This window comes from Stenella coeruleoalba, assembly GCF_951394435.1.
Source record: "Stenella coeruleoalba genome assembly, chromosome: 4".
Classification (NCBI taxonomy): Eukaryota; Metazoa; Chordata; class Mammalia; order Artiodactyla; family Delphinidae; genus Stenella; species Stenella coeruleoalba.
In genome coordinates, this window is record NC_137149.1 from 141,338,751 (window position 1) to 141,356,512 (window position 17,762).

The 17,762-nt window shown below is 37.7% G+C and overlaps 1 long non-coding RNA gene across 7 annotated transcripts in view; it reads right to left on the minus strand.

Moving 5' to 3' along the window:
* LOC307186235 overlaps positions 1-17,762 on the minus strand; it is a 358,643-nt gene that overhangs the window by 92,333 nt on the left and 248,548 nt on the right. The window lies entirely within an intron of this gene.

Below are 17,762 nucleotides of genomic sequence, written 5' to 3' on the forward strand. Positions count from 1 at the left end.
TAATCTACCACTATTTATATGTTGGGAGAAGAAAAGAGCTTCAGAATGTATACTTACTGCATTTGGCTGAAGCACTGGGGAAACCATTTTCACATTGTATCATATGACTGAATTATATTCACAAATATATAAATTTGTATGTCTATATATACATATACCTATATTTTACATTTTAAAGGCTGACAACAAAGTCCTCAAATTAATACTTTTAAATTTATCATGTCTTTCCTTATACCATTATTTGAAAAACACGCTAAGTTCCAGAAGCAAGTATCTGTCCATCCTTGAATGAGGAAATCTGGGTTGATCTTATGACTCTTTGTGGTATGTGAATACAAATCAATTGGGGGAGACTCACAATAAAATGTGAAGGATTCCACTCATTTTCAAATTCAACAATTGTGTATTTTTATGGCAAAGTGTACTCTTCTCACTGAAATAGTGCCATCTACTGGTTGAATTTTTGTCACCATTGTCACCAAGACAGAGTTGAGTAAAAAGAGTTGCTGGGAAAACTTGTTTTGCGTCTAAACTCCCTACTTTGACCGTCATATAATGGCTCAGTGAAGAGCTAGAAGTAGAACCTTGATCTAAAATATACAGCTGTTTCAATTTAATAATGGTACCATCGTTATGAATGACTGAGGACATGGGGACTTAGAACTAGACATATCTGAGTTGGTAAGCAAGAATTTTTTCATAGCACATTAGCTTTCTCTAATTTTTAAAAAATTATTTCCTTCAGCAGAAAATTTTTATATTGACATGCAATAAATTAAAGGTACTGAGTGGTCTTCAGCATTACTGTAACATAAGAAGAAACACTTTAGCTTCTGGAATAAGGTGGTGGGACACAATGATCTGCATGTTTAGGGCATCCATCATTAATAACCTGCCTCTTCCAGAAGACTGGCATTGGGGCTACCTGGTATCTTTGTCAGCTTGAGGCTCAGTATTGAGTGAAAAGGAGGCAGAAGGTAGCATGGGTCAGTCCAGGAACTGACAAATACTAGTGCAGAGAAAACAGCTAAATTATATGGCAACGATATATCTCAAATAAAAGTTTAGTTCACAGGTTAATGTACTGGAGCTTTAGCATACAATGGTAATTTTCCTGTGAGACTCATGTTGGTGAATATTTATTTACAAGTTAGGCTCATTATGTCTCATTTGGATTTGATTTCAACCAGCAGCCCCAAATCCCACCCCTTGATAATTACCTTCCTGGGGTCTACAGCCCCTAAAGGCACTTTCATTGTTCACTGAACCATAAGATTAGAGGAGACCTTAATATTTCAGTTCGTCAATAATATGATTTCTAGGCAATATATCCCTCATCGCAAACCCCAGATATAATCAGCTACAGCTACCTAGAACCATAGCTGTAAGACTGATTAGCAATCAGTAAAATAAATCTAAGATTAGAGAATCTTGAAGACCCAATATCGTTTTTTTTTGTTGTTGTTGTTTGTTTGTTTTGCGGTACACGGGCCTCTCACCGTTGTGGCCTCTCCCGCTGCGGAGCAGAGGCTCCAGACGCGCAGGCTCAGCGGCCACGGCTCACGGGCCCAGCCACTCCGTGGTATGTGGGATCTTCCAGGACCAGGGCACGAACCCGTGTCCCCTGCATCGGCAGGCGGACTCTCAACCACTACGCCACCAGGGAAGCCCCCAATATCGTTTTTAAGGTAAATGTTTTAAATCTCAGCTTTCTCATAAGGGAAATCCTAATTTTATTTTAAAAATTATTTAAGGCATCAAAATATGTATTAATTTTAGAGACAGAATTAAAAGCTCTTCTCTTAGTCCATGATCATTAGGGCTGAAAGTCATAAATTTACATGGTAAATAAAACAGTAAAAATATCAGCTGTTTTTAGAGTTGAACCCTTGATGGTTCTGATCACTTAATACCCATTAAAGACACAGATTGATATCTGGAGAAGAAAATCATTTCATAATTTTGTACTGAAGATGATGATAAAGCCCAGTTTGCTGTATCGTTAAAGTTGAGAAAAATATGAGGTAAACAAGAAAATATGATGAGAAATATTTAAAGAACTAATAACTCCATCTAATTACATAATTAAATAGTACTAACAACTACATCTCCATTAAATGCTAAAGAAAAATTTTATTAGTTTCCTGAAGGAATAGAAAACGAAGGTCAGAACAAGTAGACTCATTTTTCTCATCCAAGGGAGAAAATTTCCCAAGGAGTAGAGACTGAGGCTAGGCTGTCAACACTGGGTATCACAAGAGGACCCATTGGGCCGAGCCTTACAATTCATGCATAGATATTTGCTACCTGGGCTAAGGAGCCCCCCGCAGACAGCTTGAAATGAAAAGTTGGTCCCAAAATGCATGAATTCCAGTGATGACGAAGCTGCTGCTGTCAGTAGTCAAGCCAAGCAGTCAGCATAGTGACTGTCCAGGGTTTTCATTAGAATCAAACATTCTCCATGCGATGGTGAGAGCTTTGGCTGACAGGGTGGTAGCACCACAGCTTCTGGAGATAAACGTAACAGTCATAAACACTGATGGAAATTATAATTGTAAAATGGGAGAGGAAAAGGCCTTTTCTCAAGGAATAGGTGTCAATGTTTGTGTCTACTATGGAAAGTCAGCGAGAAAACCCTCACTGGATGACATTATCATTTTCCTTCAACAAATGAAATGAAAAATAAAGTTGTTAAGGGTCCATTATTTGCAAAATGATACAAGTGAAAAAGAACAACATGGGACAAGCCTTTAAATAATATTTCTTGCTGGGACAGGAGGTTGGTAAATGACATTGTGAATTAGAGAAACTAGATTTTTTTTGGTTTCTAACTAGTTTCCTTGCTTTTGAAGCAACTAAATTCTCACCAAAACTCCTATCCCCCTTTTTGCTTTCCACCCCCGTTCTGGACTGAATTTCATGCCACCCAAATTTGTATATTGAAGCCCTAACCGCCAATATGACTATATTTAGACATTGAGCCTTTAAGGTTAAATGAGGTCATAAGAGTGGGACCCTAATCCAACAGGACTGGCCTCCATATCAGAAGCAGAAGAAACACCAGAGCTCGCTCGCTCTCTCTTTCCCCACATGTGCACAGAGGAAAGGCCATGTGAGGGTAGTGAGAAGGTGGTAGTCTACAAGACAAAATGAGGGGTCTTTTCTGAAACCAACCCTGTAGGCACCTCAGTCTTGTACTTTCAGTTCCCGAAGTATAAGAAAATAAACAACGAAAACTGTCTGTCGTCTAAGCCATCCAGATTGCAGTGTTTTGTGATGGCAGCCAAGTCAGACTAACTTCCAAATCCCATGTTAATGTAATTATGCCTAAATAATACAAAAGTTAAAGTATTAAATGAAAACCATTTGGAGAAACTAAAAATTATTCAAATAAATGACTAACACGTAATCTGGCTACTTCTACGTGTTCTCTTTTCTCTTTCCGCCTCCTCTTCTTTCTCCCCCTCCATCTTTCGCCTCCTTCTCCTTCTTTTTCTTCATGGTATTGTTGTTATTGTTATTATCACTATTGTTAGTATGATATAGTGCTTAATGACTGTCATATTAACTCTGTAGCAACCCCCCAAGTGTTTAAACACATAATAGTATGGAAACTAATTTTTTTAAACCATCTGTTTATACTGTTTATACTGTTTATATCTGTTTATACTGTTCTAGCTTTATACGTGCTATACTGTCATCAAATTCTGAATTATCATATCATGTCTATTTAAATGTAAGAAGAACAAACTGCCCACGGTTATAAACTTAGTAGTTGGGAAAGCTGGAAACCTACACGTTTAGGCTTTTCCTAGAACTGTGGCCTCACCACTATACCACTATGCCTCAGGAGCACAATTTGCCCAGACTATTTCCAAATTTGTATGTTTTGTTTGTGATTATTGCCTTAGCCCATTTAGTTAGAAGGTAGCATTAGTAGGTTCAAGTGCAGGGGTCTGATTCCTATTAGTTTTTTTTGTTTTGTTTTGTTTTTGCGGTATGTGGGCCTCTCACTGTTGTGGCCTCACCCGTTGCGGAGCACAGGCTCCAGATGCGCAGGCTCAGCGGCCATGGCTCACGGGCCCAGCCGCTCCGCGGCATGTGGGATCTTCCCGGACCGGGGCACGAACCCGTGTCCCCTGCATCGGCAGGCAGACTCTCAACCACTGCGCCACCGGGGAAGCCCTCCTATTAGTTTTAATATTCTACATGACCACAATCTTACCAGAAACACATACAACTGTTTTTTATGTTTTTAAACAAAATAAGTTTAAAGTCCAAATATCAACCAGTTATAGTTCTGAAAGGATATTTAATCTCTTAACTGGCTATCACTTTACTTTTGAATATGTAGATATTCTTGTGTCAAAACTGCCATTTGAAAAAAAAAAGGTGCCTAACAAGTATTTTATTCTAAATATATAATGATAGGTCTTAAAACATAGTCAAAACTATTATATTTCAAATTACAGAATTTCTTCCTGATATTCATTTTTGGAAGTTGTTTAGTTCTACTAAGTTATCAATTCCTTAAAACTGATTTGATTTTTTTCTAAAAATAGAAATAGACATTTTAAAACTTCTATCACTACAGCAGGGCCTAAGAAGGAAAACTGATAATTCCACCACCAAAATTATTCAGTTTATATTGATGGACTTGAACTAGAAAAAAACCAAAAAAAAAAAAAGTCATTTCTTCTACTCCAAAAATATTCAGGAAAATAAGTGATGATTAAGTTAAAGAGAAAATGTTCTATAATATCTTGTTGCTGTAGTTTATTTGGATATTGTTTGCAGAAAAATTTATGAGTTTTATAAATATAACTTTATGTAAAATAGATATTTACACTGAAATAATGATCATACATTCAAAGCTAAAAACAGTATCTGGAATACGTAAGCTGCTGTGGTTTTTTAGGGAGGCAATGGGAGAAGGGTCAGTTCTAGAATGTATTCTAGTGGTAATGAATGTCTTTCTAATATAATGTAACAATTAATTTTCAAATATCCCTTTAGATAACCTTTTTTCATTTACTTTTTAGATCTTTTTTCCCCTTTGTGTTATTATTCCTGTTCCTTCTGAATGATTTTATGATTGTGCTGGAATAAACAAGGACCTGAAAGTTATCAATTGCATTTCTTACTAGCAAAGTAATTAAAGACATACTAGTGCTCGCTCTCTCTCGCTCTCTCTCTCTCTCTCTCTCTCACACACACACACACACACACACACACACACAAATAAAAATTAAAAAATAAAATAAAGACATACTATGGCCTTGTACTTTATTATAGCTCCTATATAGTACATAAAGAGAAGCTGAAAATTCTGTGGACAATGGAAAAAAAGCCCAGCCTTGGCCAAATAAATATAAACCCAAGGTATAAACTATGACTAGATGATATTTAAACCATTCAACTATTTTGATCTCAGTCCTTAATGTTCATTAAAAATGTGTATAGAGTTATTGAAAACTGTTACCATCCTATTACAGCAGAAGTCACATACCAACATGAGTCCAGCTAGGTCAGAGGGCAAGATCTGGAGCACAAATGCCGGGTTTATAACAGATTTGCCTCAGATGTGCCTAAAGACATGTGCAACAGAATGAGGTGGTTCCATTCACTCTCTGTATGGAGCCTTCTGAAAGCAGGCTGCTATGCTCATAAGGCAACAACTTCCAAACACTGCTACAATATTGAGCCACATCAAACTAGCATTTAAACCAATCCAGGTCAATGATCAGGGTGAATACAACCTTTTAAAAAATACTTCCGGGTCAAACTACTCCAAAAAGCAAGTGTCAAACAGTAATCACTCAGAACTAAGTTTAAAAAATGGCTGCCAGTGAATTTCATAAATTGTCCAAGTAGTGGTTCCATGAGAACTGATAGTAAAATCTCTTTAAAATAGTACTTCAGAACTAATAAGAATCATTTATTTTATTTTATTTTTTTTGCGGTACACGGGCCTCTCACTGTTGTGGCCTCTCCCACTGCGGAGCACAGGCTCCAGATGCGCAGGCTCAGCGGCCATGGCTCATGGGCCCAGCCGCTCCGCGGCACGTGGGATCTTCCCGGACCGGGGCACAAACCCGTGTCTCCTGCATTGGCAGGCGGACTCTCAACCACTGCGCCACCAGGGAAGCCCAGAACTAGTAAGAATCATTTTTGCCCTTTCAGAATGATAATATATTGGTGTTGCTTAAGTTAAAAAAATAAAGCTTTAATTTTTCATTATAGAAGCTTTACTAATAAGGTTAATTCTACAAATTTATATTTATTTAATACTTTAAAAAATCTTAAAATGACCGCAAAAGAAAAATAGTACATAGTAAGCAAACTAAAATGGATAAAACATTAAAGTACTATACATTGGCCTCAGGGTACATATATATATATTATTCAAGTCAATCAAATAAATATCTTTCAGGCTCCTAGTGTTGTGTCAAGGTGCGCTTCTGGTCCAAGTGATTTTCGGTTAGTTCTATCTTGGACCAGTACCACCCAGTTCTCATGTTGATTTGTGGGACAGTTGCCAAAGGATGGACATAATTTAGGGATGTATCAAATTTTGATTTTTCTTCTGCATTTGGCCAAAATCTAACATTTAGATTCATATTTGGCCTTAACCTTTGAAAGTCCAAAGAGCCAAATGCCTGCTGCAATGTTATTTTCTGCACAGTCAGCATATGTGTGATGAATGCTATTGTATAGATTACCATCACACCTAAGCAAATAAAATCAGTGATGTGAACAAGGAACAAGAATATATACTTCTGATATATTGTTAATGTCTCACTATTCACTTTCAAATACAGGTAACTTGGAGATAAAATAAAATTTTATCAGTTAATTTGAAGTATAAATGTATATTTATTATTTCAGTAGTAAAATGGAATCGTAATTAATGATGGCTGTGAAAGTTGTTAATTATATTTACATAAGCCGTTTTAAGAACTTTTAAACAGTAAAATAAATAGAGAAACAGACTGACCATAGAAGAAAAATTTTTAAAGAAAAATATAAAATATTGAACAATAAAATAATTAACTATGGGTTTTCTTGGATTTAATGGTTATATATCATTCAAATTAGACAGTGTTTTGTTTACCTATTCTTATCAGACAGAATTCAGTAAGAGAAGAAAGGATATAAGAATGCAAGTGAATGGTAAAATTAACTTATTAAGCTTGATATAGTTTTATATAATAGAATTTAAACATAATAAACAGAATTTAATAATAAATAGATGTTGAAGAGATCTCAAAATCATATAATTCAACTATGTTGAAGAGATCTCAGAATCATATAATGCAAACATAAAACTAAAGATATATTCCTCTCTTCAATATTTTGGCTAAGAAAATAAACCACAAACAAAACAAAAAGACAACCCACAGAATGGGAGAAAATATTTGCAAACGATGCAACTGACAAAGGCATAATTTCTAAAATATACCAACAGTTCACACAACACAACAAAAAAACAACCCAATCAAAAAATGGTCAGAAGACCTAAATAGACATGTCTCCAAAGTAGAAATACAAATGGCCAATAGGCACATGAAAATATGCTCAACAATGCTAATTATTAGAGAAATGCAAATCAAAACTATAATGAGGTACCACCTTACACCAGTCAGAACGGCCATCATTAAAAACTGCAAATAACAAATGCTGGAGAGAATGTGGAGAAAAGGGAACCCTTCTACACTGTTGGTGGGAATGTAAGTTGGTGCAGCCACTATGGAAAACAGTGGGGAGGTTCCTCAGAAAACTAAAAATAGAATTACCATATGATCCAGCAATCCCATTCTTGGGCATGTATCCAGACAAAACTCTAATCCAAAAACATACATGCACCCCTATGTTCATAGCAGCACTATTCACAATAGCCAAGACATGGAAACAACCTAAATGTCCATCAACAGATGAATGGATGAAGAAGATGTGGTACATATATATAATGGAATACTACTCAGCCATAAAAAATAACAAAATAATGCAGTTTGCAGCAACATGGATGCAACGAGAGATTATCATACCGAGTGAAGTAAATCAGAAAGAGAAAGACAAATACCATATGATATCACTTATATGTAGAATCTAAAATATGACTCAAATGAACCTAACAATGAAACAGAAACAGACTCATGGACATAGAGAATAGACTTGTGTTTGCCAAGGGGAAGGGGATTGGGGGAGGGATGGAGTGGGAGGTTGGGATTAGCAAATGTAAGCTATTATATATGGAATGGATAAACAACAAGGTCCTACTATATAGCACCAGGAACTATATTCAGTATGCTATGATAAACCATAATGGAAAAGATATTTTTGAAAAAGAATGTATATACATATAACTGAATCACTTTGCTGTACAGCAGAAATTAACATTGTAAATCAACTATACTTCAATTAAAAAAAATAGTGGTTCAAATGTAAAAAAATGACAACAAAAAAACTTTTCCAATTTAAAATTTTTCTATGCTAAATGTTTACTCAATCCAATGAATAAACTCTCCATCAGGAATAGAAGTCATCTGACAGTTGGCCCCCTTTCTACCTCTTACTTCTTGAGATAGTGCTGGTGTAGGGGAAACTTATGTGTCCTCATGGAGGTGGGGCAAGAAGCCTCTGTCCCTGTGCTGTGCTTTGGGTTCTTGTTGGATCCCACTGAGGTGACTTTTCTCCTCTCTGGTTACTGGAAATCTGACAATAGGGTACACTGAGGTGTGGGCTGGTCTGTTTCATGTGGTATTTTGGCCACTGTCCTAGTAGTCCTTACTACTGTCCAGCCACACTGCCATTTGTCTCTAGTTATGGGGTACCTTCAATCTGTGGTCTTTGTCTCATGACACCAATCCTGGGACTGAAAAACTCCTTGATGGAATGTTTCCAACAATACATTTCAATTGTATTTAAAAAAAATATTTTGGCTAAGATACCTTTTAAAGGGTGCTGAATAACTATCTGTAAAACAGGTTTAATCTCTCCAGTTAGAACTAATTACTCCATCCTTTGTATATTTACAGGTTTGAAAAGATCTCTACTCAGACTACAGCAAATGCTTTTAGGCCATTATGTGCATATGTATGCTTCTAGGTTAAGTATGTATTTCTAGAAATCGCCTTGAATTTTCAGGAGTTGTATAAGTATCTGGAATGCAGGTGAATCAAGGAATCTCTCCCAATAATAAGAATCATATACCCTTGGGAGTCAGCCCATTAAATAGCTCTAATTTTTATAAAGTGTTGTTACATTGACGTGAATTCTCTCTATAGGATCTGATTAGAGACGCTTGTTCTTTTCTTGAGACAATACACAAAACCTGTTTGACATGAATTTATTTCACATGCAATTATTAAGGCAATCGATGACATTTTCCCACCCTATCTCCCTCTTCTGCATGCTAAGTACCCCATCCCTAGTTACTCCAAACTGAAATCATGGGGCATGATTTCAATACTTGTATAAAACCTCTTGGTTCTTTTTATTTAAAAAAACTTTATATATGTCCAGATTACTTAGAAAAATGGTTCTCAAAACTGAAATAGTATGTATTTGAACATATAAAGCAGTACCCATCTTGTTCCAGAAACTTTATTCCCAAAAGGAATGACCGATTTGTTACAGGTTTACATGTAAAATCTGACCGTATACTTCTTCAGATAGAGCAGTATTGGACAAACTATCTTTCACAAGATGTTAACAGGTGCTATATACATATAGAACACGTAATTTGTTCTTTGGTCAAATTAGCTTGGACAAATTTCAGTTAATTTAAGTTTCAGCAAATTTAAACTTAACAGGTTTTAAAGTTGTAGAACACCTCAGAAACTTTACTAAGCTATCGTGCCTGACGACCCTCTGAGGGATGAACATAGTTAGATGTTTCCCAAACGTTTTTAAAATCCTAAAACCGTTTTTATAGAGTGTCTTGCAAGACACATTTTCAATTAAAATATTGTTACTCTTTGGAGCACAAAACGTATAGGAGATACAGAATTGCCTGAAAGGTGAAGTTGACGTTATTTATTCAACATAAATCTGTCTAATTACTGTAGAAGATTCATGATTCTTAGTCTTAAATTCTGAACTGAATCGGAGAAGACTAAGATGTGTCAAGAGAACAAGGTATTCTGGCGGTTGGTTCCTGGAAAATGAATCAGACAGTGGCATTCTCCAAGGGGAGACAAACTAAGAACTAGAGGTAAGTGACTCTCAAAGAGAAAACTTCATACAGAGTTCTGTGAGCTCATTTAGGATGACATTTAGAAGACTTTTCTTTCCTTTGGGACAACATTTAGACCAAAGCAGTGTTTGAGCCTTGGGTTCAAATCTTGTGAGTCAACCTGTTTCTGTTTCTTGAGATCTCTGATAATTTCTTTTTCTTTCTTTTTTTAAAAAATATATCTTTATTGGAGTATAATTGCTTTACAATGCTGTGTTAGTTTCTGTTGTACAACAAAGTGTATCAGCTATAAGTATACATATATCCCCTTATCCCCTCCCTCTTTTTTTTTTTTTTTTTTTTTTTTGCTGTACGTGGGCCTCTCACTGTTGTGGGCTCTCCCATTGTGGAACACAGGCTCCGGACGTGCAGGCTCAGCAGCCATGGCTCATGGGCCCAACCGCTCCGCGGCATGTGGGATCCTCCCGGACCAGGGCTCGAACCCGTGTCCCCTGCATCGGCAGGCGGACTCTCAACCACTGCGCCACCAGGGAAGCCCATCCCCTCCCTCTTGAGCCTCCCTGTCATCCTCCCTATCCCACCCCTCTAGGTCTGATAATTTGTTTTCTCTTAGTGTTAAATAAAATCCCTGAAAATTCCAACCAAGCTCAGTGTTATGATGCATATGCAAAATAAATATTTTTGTCCTTGCTTGGATTGGAGGGGAGCAACGCACACTGGCATCCAAATTCATGATGGCCTCCGAGTCCTGAGGAAAAGGCAAAATGTATTGAACAATATCTTATGAGGTCTGTTTTATCAGCGGCCCTTCCCCCCCGGAGAGCCCTGGAAGATTCTGCATTTGTTAGTGGAAATGGTTCCTTCACAAACTGTTAGTTCAGACAGAAATTCTTTTTTTTCCCCTTCTTTGGTTTTATCTGTTTGAGAGAGCCACATTACCTATTGATGTACCTTGAGCTGATAATTAAAGGAAAAAAATAAATTTTCCTTTTTTTTCTATCAATACTTTCCTCACCTCTGTTTGTTATTCAGTAATCTTTTCCTAATATGCCAATTTGGAGTTTTAGAACCAAGGACAAAAATTTATACTAATTCCTTTTAAATGCAATTTCTGAAGATTTAGCCCAATCTTCTAATCTCTCTATAATCTCTCTCTATATCATTTCACCTTGCTTCTCTCCTCCAGTGTATTTTTGTCACATCAACAATCTTATCTGCAAATGTGATAAGTATGTTAATTCTTCATTCAAAGAATAAAATGGTAACAGATTGTGATCAATCCATTAATAGCTTCTAAGTGCGATAATATAAGCATTTTCTTTTCTCCTTAATTACATTAACATCTAGCCTGTATGTTTTGGTATTATCCTTAAATATATCTTGAGATACCTAAACAAATATCAATTGCAGATACACAAGGGAAATAGGAGAATTCAGGATTGAGTGATATTTTCTACAAATATTAAGATGATTGAAATTTTATAGTACTATTATTTCTTGCTTCTATAACAGTTTTATGATTTAGCTCAGAAAATATCCATATGCTCACATAACACCCATATATATAAATTTGTATTATTTATTACAAAAACTTTTCTGTCAATTCATTTAAGAGAACTGGTTTTCTAATCGTATAGACTTGGATACAGTCCTAGGTAGTCTAACACTTATTGGTTATGAGATCTTATCAAAGTTGTTTAAATATCCTGGGCTTCAGTTCCTTCATCTTTAAGCAGGGAATTAAATAAAACTAAATGTCTAAAGTGTCTGGCAAAATCCTGGTACTTAGTAGATTTTCAGCAAAGATAGTTTTCCTTACCAAAGTCATTATAACTATCTTAATATAAAGTATTTTTCTTAGTTAAAGATGAGCAGTGTGTGAGAAGACCCATTTCACTGGTGTTGGAGGAGGTCATCAAAAAGACATGACAGCCAGTTGACCCACAAACTGAACCCAGACAACTGGAGGCTCCCCACCCCCTCCCCGGTTCTTGGAATGTGCTTCTGCTTGCCTTCCTGGCTCCCAGAAGCTACTCTAAGGATACAGCCTTGAGATAGAAATGTGGTGTTGAGGCTAACTGGACTGAGTAGGTGACTGAACCCATTGGATGTCTCTATATAAACTTTTAAGATTCTGGTGGGTGGGTGCAGAAATCTACTTGTCTTGGGGCTGCCCAAGTCAAGCCTCTTAAGGAAGTTTCCTTACTCATTAAAATTGCCACCTTCCGGGCTTCCCTGGTGGCGCAGTGGTTGAGAGTCCGCTTGCCGATGCAGGGGACACGGGTTCGTGCCCCGGTCCGGGAAGATCCCACATGCCGCGGAGCGGCTGGGCCCGTGAGCCACGGCCGCTAAGCCTGCGCGTCCGGAGCCTGTGCTCCGCAACAGGAGAGGCCGCAGCAGTGAGAGGCCCGCATACCACAAAAAACAAACAAACAAACAAACAAAAACTGCCACCTTCCAATATGGGTCAGCCTGCCTCCTTCTTCCCTCTCTGCCCATCTTCTGTGTATGGAGGCCAGTGTCAGATTACTATATCTGGGAAGCTCCCAAAGATGTTGCAGAGCAACACTTGGATTTAATTGTCATTGTGAAGTTGAGCTTCATGTCTCCTAAGTGGCTTTATCTTTGAAAACAAAATGTTTTTGACTGATACTGAAAGGGGAATGTATAGCCATGTAGCAACAGCCTTTATCTTTACAATTATGTTAACCTTAAAAAGTAGATTTCTCTTAGGACCTTGAGTAAATCCTTTTGAGCCAAGGAAAATGTTGATATGTTTTAGGGCTACAAACCCAAATCGGAGATATTTTGTGGTTTACTTTGTGAATGTGAGTCAGCGAAAGGGAAGAACAAGAGGGTATAATGCATATGAAATATACCACTTAGAATACTAGTGGCCATAACAATAAAAGTATAAACATGTAAAATATAATAATAATGTTCATATTTTTACCACAGTTTGTTTTTCAAAGAAATTTCACAACTTGTTGAATAGGCAAAAGCTGAAAAACAAATAAGTTTTTAAACAATGAGAGCATTTTCATAACACCTAAATAAAATAGATTAGGAAATAAGTCTGGTAAACCTGATATATGAATTTCAAGAGAGTTTTAGAAATGTTATACTAAGCAACTACTAATACAAAATTTTGTACATGAAGTGAATTTATTTTCTTACCACATTTGGTTTTATACTATGTCCACCTTTAGTAAATTTACTTATTTTTGGAGTGTTTGTAATTATAGTATTTAAATTCCAGGGACTGATGTAACTCTCCTATATTTGCAGTTTATCTTGAAATACAAGAATACAAATCTTTTGTTATTAGTCTCTTGGATGACTCAAACACCAGGGAAATGCTGGTCATTTGTACAAATTAGAGAAATTATAATCAGAAGTAAAGAAAGGATTATGTACATGACTGTAGGACACTGCTGTCATTTATTCACCTCTCTTAAGACTTATAGTTTGTTAGAAAATTATGATTTTTTTTCAAATTCCAGCTTCACTTTCTAATTAGATTTACTGTCTTATTTTACTTGCTTTTATTCAATGCACCAAATTAAACACTGAACAAGAAGCTGTAGGGCAAAATAGTATTTAATCTTTTTATTACCTTTATGTCCTTTTCTCTTTAACCTACATTTCCAAAGTAAAAGAGAAACCAAAGTAAAAGAGGACCACTGAACATGAACTAAAAGATTTTAAAACAATCTAAAAATTTAATAAATTAGGGTTATGATAGAAACAGTCATAGACTCACTATATATCCATTACTGGGCACTTACTATGTGCCATTCAGGAAGCGAAGCCATATATATATATATATATATATATACACACACACATATATATATATATATATATATATATATATATATATATATATATCTCCATTAAACTTTATATATATACAGGTTCAAATGTTTAACCAAATTGCCCAAAATTACATAGTTAACATGAGGTTTGAATCTGAATTTTTCTGACCCCAAAGCCCATGTAATAGCCATGAAACGAGGACAGGTTAGTTCATTGGTATCCGAGTGACTGAGAACAAGGTTGATCCCAAATGAAAGAAAAATGCGGCTGCCAGGAACCAAGCATCTCCCCAAGGCATTCAGCCCTTGACCATGTCTAAAAAGAGATGGTGAGGACCACAGGCCCAGTCCAAGTGATCAGACTGCTTTCCTATGAAATTTTTAAATCTAGTTTGACTTTCTCATCTATCTCTGACTCCACGGCCAATATCTGCTCAGTTTGATCTTCCCCTGACCCCTGCTTTTGCACCTGACTCATGCTTGCTTTCAACTTCATCAGCTACATTCTGTCCCCGCTTTCTCTGGAATATCTTGAGTCACCTGGATTATAATACTGAGTCCTAGTGTTGTTTACAGGGTTTTGGAAATTTGGATTATTTTATAATATCCCTATTTTTTATGCTGGATTTGTTTAAAATGAGAATTATATTCCTGCTTCTTTCCCATGCAGAGACTCTCCTCTCCTAGACATTGCTAAATAAAATTGGCATCCTGGACTCGGAGTGGAAATAAAGCAACTGAGAAGCCCTATTCTGGACTCTGATCAACAAAGAAACAGGTTCCTTTTAGAATTATCCCTTAATGTCTCAACTACCCCAGAGAACTCCACTCTTGTTTTTTTCAGAAATTAGAGTTGGGTGAAATTAAATCAGCAAATATCTCTTTGGTGATTCATGGTGGAGAAGCATAATGTAGTGTGAAAATCAAAAGACCTAGTTTTTAATCTTGCTACAGAACAATCTTGATCAAGACACTCAACTTATGTAAGTTGTTAATGTCATTTAAGAAATGAAAGACAGAAGCGATCTCTAAAGCCTTTAAAAGTCATATTATATAACGGCATGATTTTAACTAGCGAAGGGGGAATTTAAAGATTAGAAGTATGAAGGAGTGGGCTGATTAACCAGGCCTCTAGTGAAGTAAGGGCACCAAGTTAAGATGATACTTATAACTAGGTCAATTTTATTTCATTTACCCCTGAAGTTTCTACTTGACATTCTAAAATTGTTTTGTAGTCTTAATGACTGAGCATGAAAAATATTGAGAAATGCTGACAAAGCTCTCTTAATGCTCGAGGTGGTTATAGCAGAAAAATATACTAACAAAAATTGTTTCAAGGAGTATTGAACTTGAGTCCCCAAGCACATTTGATCACACATGATCCCATTTATGAGTTTAAGCTGCTTAAGATGAATTTTTTGTTGATTAGAAATATAAATGTGAGTAAACAAATTAAAATCTTTTCTACTGAAATAAAAATTACCATGAAATAGAAATGTAAATAATAAACTAAAGTATATTTTGCAATACATACGGCAAATAATTTAACAAAAGACAAAACAATGAGCCAATATATAAAATGTTAACTCAAAAAATATAGTATGTGCAAATTCATTCATAATTGAGTAGATGAACATTTTAAAGAAAAACATACTATACTGTACTTCTCAGTTTGGAAAAGTTTTAGAAGCCTGGTAATATTAGGTCTTACCAAGGATGTGAAAAACTAATATTTTCATATGCTCTTGGAAGGAATGTAAATTGGAAGCATATTTCTGGCAGACATTTTTATAGTATGTATTACTCTGTTTGAATCAGCAAACTCTGATTTAGCAATTTCATTTCTAGAAAATTATTCTAAATATATATGTGTATGTGTGACAACATCTACGTATATTTTTCCTACACTAGTATTTATAATCTGGAAAATTCAGGAAAAGAAAACAAAAATATGGGTGAGGAGGAGCTCCAAGATGGCGGAGGAGTAAGACGCAGAGATCACCCTCCTCCCCACAGATACACCAGAAATACATCTACATGTGGAACAACCCTACAGAACACCTACTGAACGCTGGCAGAAGACCTCAGACCTCCCAAAAGGCAAGAAACTCCCCACGTACCTGGGCAGGGCAAAAGAAAAAAAGAATAAACAGAGACAAAAGAATAGGGACGGGACCTGCACCAGTGGGAGGGAGCTGTGAAGGAGGACAGGTTTCCACACACTAGGAGCCCCTTCATGGGCGGAGACTGCGGGTGGCGGAGGGGGAAGGCTTCGGAGCCGCGGAGGAGAGCACAGCAACAGGGGTGCGGGGGGAAGAGCGGAGAGATTCCCGCACAGAGGGTCAGGGCCGACCGGCACTCACCAGCCCGAGAGGCTTGTCTGCTCACCCGCCGGGGCGGGTGGGTCTGGGAGCTGAGGCTCGGGCTTAGGTCAGAGCGCAGGGAGAGGACTGGGGTTGGCGGCGTGAACACAGCCTGCAGGGGGCTAGTGCGCCACGGCTAGCCGGGAGGGAGTCCGCGAAAAGTCTGCACCTGCCGAAGAGGCAAGAGACTTTTTCTTCCCTCTTTGTTTCCTGGTGCGCGAGGAGAGGGGATTAAGAGCGCTGCTTAAAGGAACTCCAAAGACGGGCGCGAGCCGCGGCTAAAAGCGCAGACCGCAGAGACGGGCATGAGACGCTAAGGCTGCTGCTGCCGCTACCAAGAAGCCTGTGTGCGAGCACAGGTCACTATCCACACCTCACTTCCGGGGAGCCTGTGCAGCCCGCCACTGCCAGGGTCCCGGGACCCAGGGACAACTTCCCCGGGAGAACGAACAGCGCGCCTCATGCTGGTGCAATGTCATGTTGGTCTCTGCCACCGCAGGCCCACCCAGCACTCTGTGCCCCTCTCTCCCCTGCCGGCCTGAGTGAGCCAGAGCCCCCGAATCAGCGGCTCCCTTAACCCTGTCCTGTCTGAGAAGAAGAACAGACGCCCTCAGGCGACCTACACACAGAGATGGGGCCCAATCCAAAGCTGAGCCCCGGGAGCTGTGTGAACAAAGAAGAGAAAGGGAAATCTCTCCCAGCAGCCTCAGGAGCAGCGGATTAAATCTCCACAAACAACTTGATGTACCTGCATCTGTGGAATACCTGAAAAGACAACGAATCATCCCAAATTGAGGAGGTGGACTTTGGGAGCAAAGATATATATATTTTACTCTTTTTCTCTTTTTGTGAGTGTGTATGTGTATGCTTCTCTGTGTGATTTTGTCTGTATAGCTTTGCTTTTACCATTTGTCCTAGAGTTGTATCTGTCCGTTTTTTTTTGTTTTGTTTTTGTTTTTATTTTTTTACTATAGTTATTAGGGCTTGTTATCATTGGTGGATTTGTTTTTTGGTTGGGTGCTCTCTCTTTCATTCCTTTCTTTTTATTACCCTTAAAAATTTTTTAAATTATTTTTTATTTTAATAACTTTATTTTACCTCCTTTCTTTCTTACTCTCTCTCTCTCTCTCTCACCCCCTCCCTCCTTCCTTTTCTCTCTCTCTCTCTCTCTCTCTCTTTCTTTCTTCCTTCTTCCTTTTATTCTGAGCCGTGTGGATCACAGGCTCTTAGTGCTCCAGCCAGGCAACAGGGCTGTGCCTCTGAGGTAGGAGAACCAAGTTCAGGACACAGGACACAGGAGACCTCCCGGCTCCACATAATATCAAATGGCAAACATCTCCCAGAGATCCCCATCTTAACACCAAGACCCAGCTCCACCCAACG